Source organism: Haemaphysalis longicornis, unplaced genomic scaffold (genome assembly GCF_048455015.1).
Source record: "Haemaphysalis longicornis isolate Haplotype H1 unplaced genomic scaffold, Haemaphysalis longicornis Haplotype H1 scaffold_8, whole genome shotgun sequence".
NCBI lineage: Eukaryota > Metazoa > Arthropoda > Arachnida > Ixodida > Ixodidae > Haemaphysalis > Haemaphysalis longicornis.
Window position 1 is genome coordinate 25,607,155 of NW_027526445.1, and position 9,464 is coordinate 25,616,618.

Here is a 9,464-nt window from a genome sequence, read left to right on the forward strand (position 1 = left end):
TAAAAAAAAACCTTGTACCAGCGCGGATTCGAACTTGTGACGGGCAAAACAATTGCGATGACATACCTAGCCCTCCTGAGCGCTGCCGACAGTGGAAATATAAGGTCTATATTGTATAACCAGTTTAACTTTTATTTAGTTTTAGTATTTCAAGCCGCTTAGGTGACTATTTGTTATTGCGCCCGTGCGGTAAGCGTCCCCCGAGTTTCCACAATAGCTCACGTCTAGCAATTGCATTTCTTAGACGCAAAAGCGTTCGCAGATGCGTAGTCGTGGTGCTGGCCGCTGTGCTTGTTCGCCCAGGGCAAAAAAGTGCTTCCCGCACCCTAGTTTACGCTGTACGGTACAAATATCAGTTGAATTTATTTCCTTAGTACCTATATTGACTTCGGTGGCTCTTCTACCCCTTCAAGAGGCCTTATATTTTCCTACTGGCATACCAGTCAGCGAAGAGTCGCATCTGCGCTTGTGCAGCGCTTGTGTGAAGCGACCTTGACTTGGAGCTAGATATTGAGTACAAACTAACGAAGTAAAGAAAGGCACATTCTTCCATTCACAAACGTGTTGTGGCTTAGTTTCAACTGATTCAGCGAATTGCCATGACCCGTCGGCGGCCGGCGGACTAAGCGTTGGGCCGACTGACTTGGTCGCGGAAGGTCAGCGAGCCGTGCAGTAGCGCAGCCAATTGCCAGCTCCTCTCCTGCTGACGTCACATGAAAACGGCAAAGAAAATGGGCGAGAGTGCAGAGAGGTGGACAGCATTTTAGAATTGCTTTTTCTACTAAATAAATGCGCGTAAGCGCTAGCTCAGAGTGGTCGAAACAGGGCCTAGGGACTCCGGACTACAATTTGCGCTCGTAATCCCGCATTGTTTACAAATCACTTCAGTGTCCCTTTAACGGTCCTGAAAGTGCGACTATCAGAGGTATGAATTTGTCCAATCAAACAAATGCATTTCGCTGTTTACGTGCACACATGCAAAGCGCGAAATACGCCGAAAAAGTACGGATCAACGAGACAAAACAAACATTTACGTACCGTAAATAAGGGTAAAAAATATTTAAACTGGGAAACAGCGCTTTAAACGATTGATTTGATTGATTGTGGGGTTTAACGCGCCGACGCAACGCAGGCGATGAGGCGCGCCGTAGTGGAGGGCTCCGGATTAATTTTGACCACCTGGGGATCTTTAACGTGCGCCGAAATCTCGTACACTCGGGCGTTTTTGCTTTTCGTTTCCATCAGAAAAGCGGCTACCACGGCCGGGAATCGAACCCGCGACCTCGTGCTCAGCAGCGCAACGCCTTAGCCACTGAGCTACCGCGGCGGGTAGCGCTGTAAACAAGGACAGCGAAGAAAAAGACACAGACACTAGCGCTGACTATCAACTGAGCAATATTCTATTGCTTGCGGAAATATAAAGGAAGAATACAATGACGTCACATGCGTGAAAAAGAAAAAGAAAAACACAAACAAACTACAGGCGCATCTGCTATGCCAAGATAACTCGAAATTACATGTTCAAGTACACAAGTTCTTTCTGATACAGAGCTACGGAAGGGGTGCTCACGCATTCTTCGCCACGCTGGGCGATCTGCCACGCCTCGTAGATTTCGCGTGCGCGTGTGTCGCGGAACCTGTTGAGTGTCTTCGTGTCTTCCAAATGCGGGGAGCACTTACAGGCCTTGCAGGCCTTGCAGTGAGTTGCCAAGTTGCTTCCTGTGCCGTTTTTAAGGGAGTACGCATGCTCCCTTAGGCGCTCGTTCAGGCAACGCCCGGTCTGCCCCACATACACAGGACCACATGCTAGGGGCACCTCGTACACGACGCTGTCGCGGCAAGTCACGAAGCGCTTCGCGTGCTTTGTCATGCATCGCACATTTGTGCGCCCTGGCGAGTTCACCTTAGCACACAAACTTCCGAGTTTTCTCGGGGCCGAGAACACTGTCCGCACACATGCTTTTTCAGCAACCCTTTTGATCCGGTGGGATACCTTGTGGATGTACGGTATGACGCTTAGGGGCTTTTTCCGCTTGTCTTGTTGGGTCTCGTGGGTCGAGCGGACTTTCTTCAGGAGCGCTTCAGCAATTCCAAGGACCAAGGCCTGTGGGTAGCCTGCCGACCGCAACCGCTCCACTTGCGTGTCCAGGCTACACTCCATTCCGTGAGGACACGACCGAACCAAAGCGTTCAACAGTGTGGAGTGGGCGATTCCACGCTTCGTAAGCTTGGAATGGGCCGAGGAATATGGCAGCACCCCTTTTTTGCTTCTAGGGGCGTACCTCCAGCATATGGGACAAAATTGGCAGGACATTGTTAGGTCAAGAAAACGCATAGAGCCTTCTTCGGGAACCTCCTTGATGAGCTCCAGGGGTTTGAGGGCGGACACAAACACACTAAAAAGATCATCCACGCGCTCGGACGTAGTACCTGGCGCAGCCTCAAAAAGTACAAGGAAATCGTACAAGGAAAAAGTACAAGGAAGGAAAGTACTTGCACCACACCCAAGTCACGTAGAGATGCCTGAAGTGTCCTGTCAAACGCGGCGAGGAGCAGATCACTGAGGACCGGTGCCAAGGAGGAGCCAATGCAAACGCCGGTCTTTTGCAAGTACAGTTTATCATTGTAGTCCACGAACGTGGAGTCCAGGTAAAACACCAAGGCGTCCAGGTACTTGTCCACGCTGATGCCGCACTCAGTCTGGAACTTCACATTGGAACTCCAGACTGAGTGCGGCATCAGCGTGGACAAGTACCTGGACGCCTTGGTGTTTTACCTGACTGAGTGCGGCATCAGCGTAGACAAGTATCTGGACGCCTTGGTGTTTTACCTGGACTCCACGTTTGTGGAGTACAATGATCAACTGCACCTGCAAAAGACCGGCGTTTGCATTGGCTCCTCCTTGGCACCGGTCCTCAGTGATCTGCTCCTCGCCGCGTTTGTCAGGACACTTTAGGCATCTCTACGTGACTTGGGTGTGGTGCAAGTCTTCCGCTACGTGGACGATTTCCTTGTCCTTTTTGAGGCTGCGCCAGATACTACGTCCGAGCGCGTGGATGATCTTTTTAGTGTGTTTGTGTCCGCCCTCAAACCCCTGGAGCTCACCGAGGAGGTTCCCGAAGAAGGCTCTGTGTGTTTTCTTGACCTAATACTGTCGTGCCAATTTCGTCACATATGCTGGAGGTACGCCCCTAGAAGCAAAAAAGGGGTGCTGCCTTATTCCTCGGCCCATTCCAAGCTTACAAAGCGTGGAATCGCCCACTCCGCACTGTTGAACGCTTTGATTCGGTCGTGTCCTCACGGAATGGAGTGTAGCCTGGGTAAGAAGACGAAGAAGACGAATCGGAATAGGCGGGCCCTACCCCACTCTGGTGATTTTCTCGTTCTTCACGAGTTTTAACGAACTCTCATTGCTCCGAGATTTACAAGCAACCATCTGGCACCTAAGCTTCACGTTCGGAGGGCGCTGCGGCGCCCCCCGGCCTCTCCAGTGAGCATCTTGCCAAGTGCACGGCGGTTAGGCTTCGGCCGCCGCGACCGCCTCCGTGCCCAGCATCGGGCGAAGATGGAAGCCGGCGCAGCATCAACAGCAGCTACGTCGCTGCCAACAATTGATATGTCAACTGCAGTGCCTGCACAAGTCACCTCTCCACTACTTGGAAGTGATCAGATGGACACTATGGCGCAGTCCTCCGAACAGCGGCTAACCTCGGCGCCCCAGGTGATGACTGTGCCGCCTCCTGATCATTGCCCGATGGAAGTAACAGTACAGACACCACGGTCACCGTCAGAGCCTGGGACGTCAACCGCTTCCAAAAGGCTACCAGACCCTCCATCTCAGGATGGCAAAAACATCGCCGTCTCACCGGGGGGGAAACGACCTCGTACCAATCCTCGTCCGCCGGAGTCCATGTCATCCCAGTCATCATACAAGATGATAATCAAGCCCAAGTGCAACTTCGACATGTCCAGGCTCCCAAATCGCATCATTCAGCGTACCTTGGACGCATACCTTCATGTAAGTGAATTCAAGGGATTTGCCCTACACCGCCCCACGAACACCATTTCCGTCTGGGTGCACAGTATGGAAGATGTCAGCCTTCTACAATCTCTGCAAACCATTGAGGTCTCTAAAGATCTGACTGTACCGGTGCAGGCCTACCTCTCTTCAGGCACAGACCTTCGACGGTACGTTGTTTCTGGCGTGGATGCTGGAGAAGACCCGGCCACCCTTTTACAAGACCTGAAGTGCTCTACGCACCGCGTGGTTGCTGCCCGTTACCTTGGGAAAGGGCGCTCTTGTCTTGTAACACTAAGTGGACCCTCCGATTCACCGCCTCGCATGTACTACTATGGATGCGTCCTTCACGTTCGCCAGTACCGTCCATCTGCAGTGTACTATTACAAATGCCTCCGCCCCGGACATATGAAGGCTTCATGCCCATACACTGCTGCAGAAGGGGCGGAGACGACGACATCGCAGTTCACATGTGGACTTTGCAAGACCAACGATCATCAGATTACCTCTCCACTGTGCCCCACCAAGCGGAAGGCAACAGAGCAGATGCGACAACGCCAGACACTACAACTTGCTACTTCACGTCACCAACAGAATGTCACCATAATTGAAGTATCAAATCGTTACGCAGCACTGTCGACCGACATTACAGAAGAACAATCGTATGAAATTGAGGAACCTGACCCACAGTTCAAACCGAGTTACAGTGAAGTCACTCGTAGTAAGAGTCGCCCTTCACGCACCCGTATGGACGCGACCCTGACCGAAGAGACTGAAACACTGGACGCGTTAGATCAACGCCTGGCAACACTGGAGGCCGAAATTCAGCGCATCCGGAGAAGACGTGTCATACTGTCTCAGCGACACAACCAGCAGCGCTTACCAACTCCACCTGCCCCACATTCGTCTTTCACGACCTCACCTGCCACACCACCGTCCTTCCCGGTGCACACAAGGGAGACGCCGATGACACCACAGCAGCTCCTGATGTTCGTGTCGAAGCAGCTACAGCATTTGGCTTCGGTGCTCGCGGCTCATCTCTCGCGATGACTAGCACCACAGGGCCTACACACCTGTCTTGTGTTCTCCAGTGGAACTGTAGGGGCTTAACGGGTAAGCTCGGTGAACTGAAATACCGCATGCGCATTGGCCAATTATCTGCATGGGCCCTCCTGCTACAAGAAACAAACTGCGCTCCGCAAATATCGGAGTTCAATGTACATACGTCGCCAAGCATACGGGACCGCCGGGGTGTACGTCCGGACATCCCCCCAGGCAAAGCAATTGTATACGTACGTTCCCACTTGCCACAAGCCCAGGTCCCTCTTCCCGCGTGGTGCACCGCTTGGCAAGAGGTGGTAGCTGTGCGAGTTCGCCTATCCCACTCAGAGGTGATTCTCGTATCTTATTACGCTCGACCGAGCAGTGGTCATGCCAGTCGCATTCGGTTAGGCTGGCTTTCACATCTCCGCCGCAACTTCCCAGGAGTCCCGATTCTGGTGTGTGGAGACTTTAATGCCCCGCATGGATCCTGGGGCTACCCGAGGAACAGCTCTAGAGGTCAGCTGGTTGAAGACACATTTAGGGGGGCGAACTTTCAACTCCTAAATGATGTTCTCAGCCCCACTCGTCGGCAAACACACCCTCGCACACCGTCTTACTCTCCGGACCTGACTTGGTGGCTTGGGCACGGTGCGCCCTCATGGCACTTGGAGCTCGACTGCTGGGCGAGTGATCACCATCCCATTTATATTAGGCTTGCTGCAGGACCGGTGCCGCGACTTCGTCGACGCTGCCGGGTCATCGATTGGGATGAGTTCAGATCACAGCTCTCCCCCCTCGAACAAGAGACTGATGACCCAATTTCTATATTACAAAGCGCACTGCACGCATCAACGCACATCTCTTGGGTAGATGAAGCCCGACCTACGCCTGACCTTCATCTGCTCCGATTGTGGGCCGCCCGCCGTCGCGCGGAACTGACTGCGGCCCGCCAACCGTCATCTGAGAGTGCCAAGATCCACCTTAATCACCTGACAGCCCAAGCGCGAAGACATGAACGACGTCTTTCCAGGGCTCGCTGGATGGATTGGTGTGCTTCCCTCGGTCCCTCAACAAACACAGCCTCGATATGGCGCACGTTTCAGGCAATGGAACGAGGCCGCAAGCCGCAGAACCCCTTGGACAATGCTTACCTAGCATCGGGTCTCTCCTTGCAAGAATTTGCGGATGAGGCAATGAAGGCTTTTTTCCCCAATTATGACACGCCTCCTCCTTCCTTTGGGGGACCTTCACCCCTTCCCCCTGAGGCAGGCCGACCCCTTACCATGGAAGAGGCAGCTGGTCTTGTTTCCCCCTTCACCATGGCGGAATTATTGGCAGCCATCGACTCAGCAGGAACACATAAGGCACCGGGCCCCGATGGCATACAGTACGAAGTGTATAAGAACTGCACAGAGAAGTATCTCCAGGTCATACTGACCACTATAAACGAAGCTTGGGCCTCTGGATGCGTACCCACTTTCTGGAAGCACGCAGAAATCATAGGCGTCCCGAAAGCAGGAAAACCACCGGATAGACTCAGCAATCTACGGCCGATTGCTCTGACATGTACCTTATGCAAGCTGGCTGAGCGTATGCTAGCATCAAGGCTCACATGGTGGCTTGAGGGCATGGGTTGGTACCATCCCTCTCAGATCGGCTTTCGGCCCCACATCGGCGCAGAGGACGGCCTTGAAGCGTTCTCTACTTCCGTACTCATAGGAGGACGCTCTTGTCGTATTCGTTCTGTTCTTGCCCTACATGTGAAGAAAGCGTACGACAATGTGAGCCATCAAGCAATCCTACAGATACTGCGTTGGCTTGGGTGCCCGGCGCCTGTGGTGTCCTTTATAGAGTCGTTTTTAACACACCGCACATTTTCAATTAGAGTCTCAGGACAGGCGGTTGGCTCCTTTTCAACATGCCGCGGGGTACCACAAGGATCGGTCCTGGCACCCATACTGTTCAACCTTGCCCTTCTCCCGCTCGCTTGGACAGTAGGGGCATTGAAAGATCTAAAATGCCTCATCTATGCGGATGATATCACGCTCTGGTCGACACTTCCAGACATTGCGGATCAAGAACACGCTCTTCAGAGTACTTTAAATATGGTTGACACGTGGTGCAAACGCGTGGGACTCATGCTATCCCGAGATAAGACAGTGTTACTTATCGTCGCCAATCGAAGGGCTCGACAAAAACTGCAAAACCGACCCATTTTACTAAATCTTGATGGCGAGCCAGTGATGAAAGTTACTTGTCACCGCATCCTTGGCCTGGACGTTGCGGCCTCCGGCTCAGCTACGCCATGGCTCCGGGAAGCTCGCCGGCGCGCCCTTCAACTGCTACATCTAGTTCGCCGGATTTCCATGAAATCGGGAGGAGCTCGCACAGAGATGGCTCGGCTTCTCGTACGTGCAATCCTGCAGCCACGTATCACGTACCAGGCTCAGTTTCAGTACATGACAAGGGCGGAATGGGATCGTCTAGAGGCCATCAATAGAGAAGCCATGAGAACTATTACCTGCCTTCCTCGCTTAACGCGCATCTCCACACTACAGGAAGAAGCTGGCCTTAACACGATAGATGAGTTGGTTCACCAGCGGCGACAGGCACGATCTCTTAAAGCGCAGGTGTACACATCTGTGGCTGCTTTAAGGTGGTATATGGGCCTCCAAACTAACACGCCGCCAGATCCCTCTCCAGAACCCGCTCCTTGGACCCGAATATTAATTACTGACTGCAAGCCTCTGGGTCGGTCAAGCCGTGTTGCGCCGCAACTCTCATCCAGTGCTGGCCAAGATACGTTTTACGTCGACGCCAGTATTTCAGGAAGCCTTATTACCACAGCCGTCGTAAACCCAGCCATGCAGTTTTGTCAAACCTGCCATTACTACGCCCCTCAGAGGCCCCCGTCAACACTTGCTGAGCTCAAGGCGATTTTCGACGCCTTGACGACTATAGAGTTGCTGAGGCCAGACCAATCGCAACCTGTCAACATCTTTACAGATTCAATGCAAGCAGTCCGAGACCTCCGGAAAGTACTTCATCAAGTGCCCATGTCTCAAACCATCCACGCGAAGGCTGCGGCCCTAAGTTTCAGAGTGAAGATTACTTGGGCCCAGAGGACATCGACCCCTGGACAGCAACAGGCGGATGCGGCGACCCGTATACCTCCAACGACGCATCCACTGCCCTTATTTCCAGTTGACGCAATGTCAAAGCTGGCCACCGACAAAGAAGACCTTCGGCGCTCCACACGCGCACTTATTCCACCGTGTGGATCAAACCTCCCTGGTGGGCTCACCCGCCGTGAGGAGGTGGCGCTACGAAGGATTCGCGTCGGGGCTGCTCTTACACCAGCTGTCACCCACACCTGGCCCCCGGATCGACGGGCTCCGTTTGGCCGGACATGCCCATTTTGCACCACGTCGGCATCGACCGCAGACATTCACCATCTTCTGTGGACTTGCCGTGGCCTCCAACGTTCCCGACAGCAAGTACTACATAGTGTGGGACTCAACCCAGGCCGACCTCCCGACTACAGACGCTGGCTCTTTGGGCCGTATCACCAGAGCCTTTTAGACTTTCTTAGTGAAAACTTCCTGTTTATGTACATTTAAACACACTCGCCTCCACCGTTTTATGCTGCAGAGCAAACTTTCGCAATTAAAAAAAAAAAAAAAAAAAAAAAGAGTGTAGCCTGGACACGCACGTGGAGCGGTTGCGGTCGGCAGGCTACCCACAGGCCTTGGTCCTTGGAATTGCTGAAGCGCTCCTGAAGAAAGTCCGCTCGACCCACGAGACCCAACAAGACAAGCGGAAAAAGCCCCTAAGCGTCATACCGTACATCCACAAGGTATCCCACCGGATCAAAAGGGTCGCTGAAAAAGCATGTGTGCGGACAGTGTTCTCGGCCCCGAGAAAACTCGGAAGTTTGTGTGCTAAGGTGAACTCGCCAGGGCGCACAAATGTGCGATGCATGACAAAGCACGCGAAGCGCTTCGTGACTTGCCGCGACAGCGTCGTGTACGAGGTGCCCCTAGCATGTGGTCCTGTGTATGTGGGGCAGACCGGGCGTTGCCTGAACGAGCGCCTAAGGGAGCATGCGTACTCCCTTAAAACCGGCACAGGAAGCAACTTGGCAACTCACTGCAAGGCCTGCAAGGCCTGTAAGTGCTCCCCGCGTTTGGAAAACACTAAGATACTCAAGAGGTTCCGCGACACACGCTCACGCGAAATCTACGAGGCGTGGCAGATCGCCCAGCGTGGCGAAGAATGCGTGAACACCCCTTCCGTAGCTCTGTATCAGAAAGAACTTGTGTACTTCAACATGTAATTTCGAGTTATCTTGGCATAGCAGATGCGCCTGTAGTTTGTGTTTTAAATGCGGAGCATTTCTTAG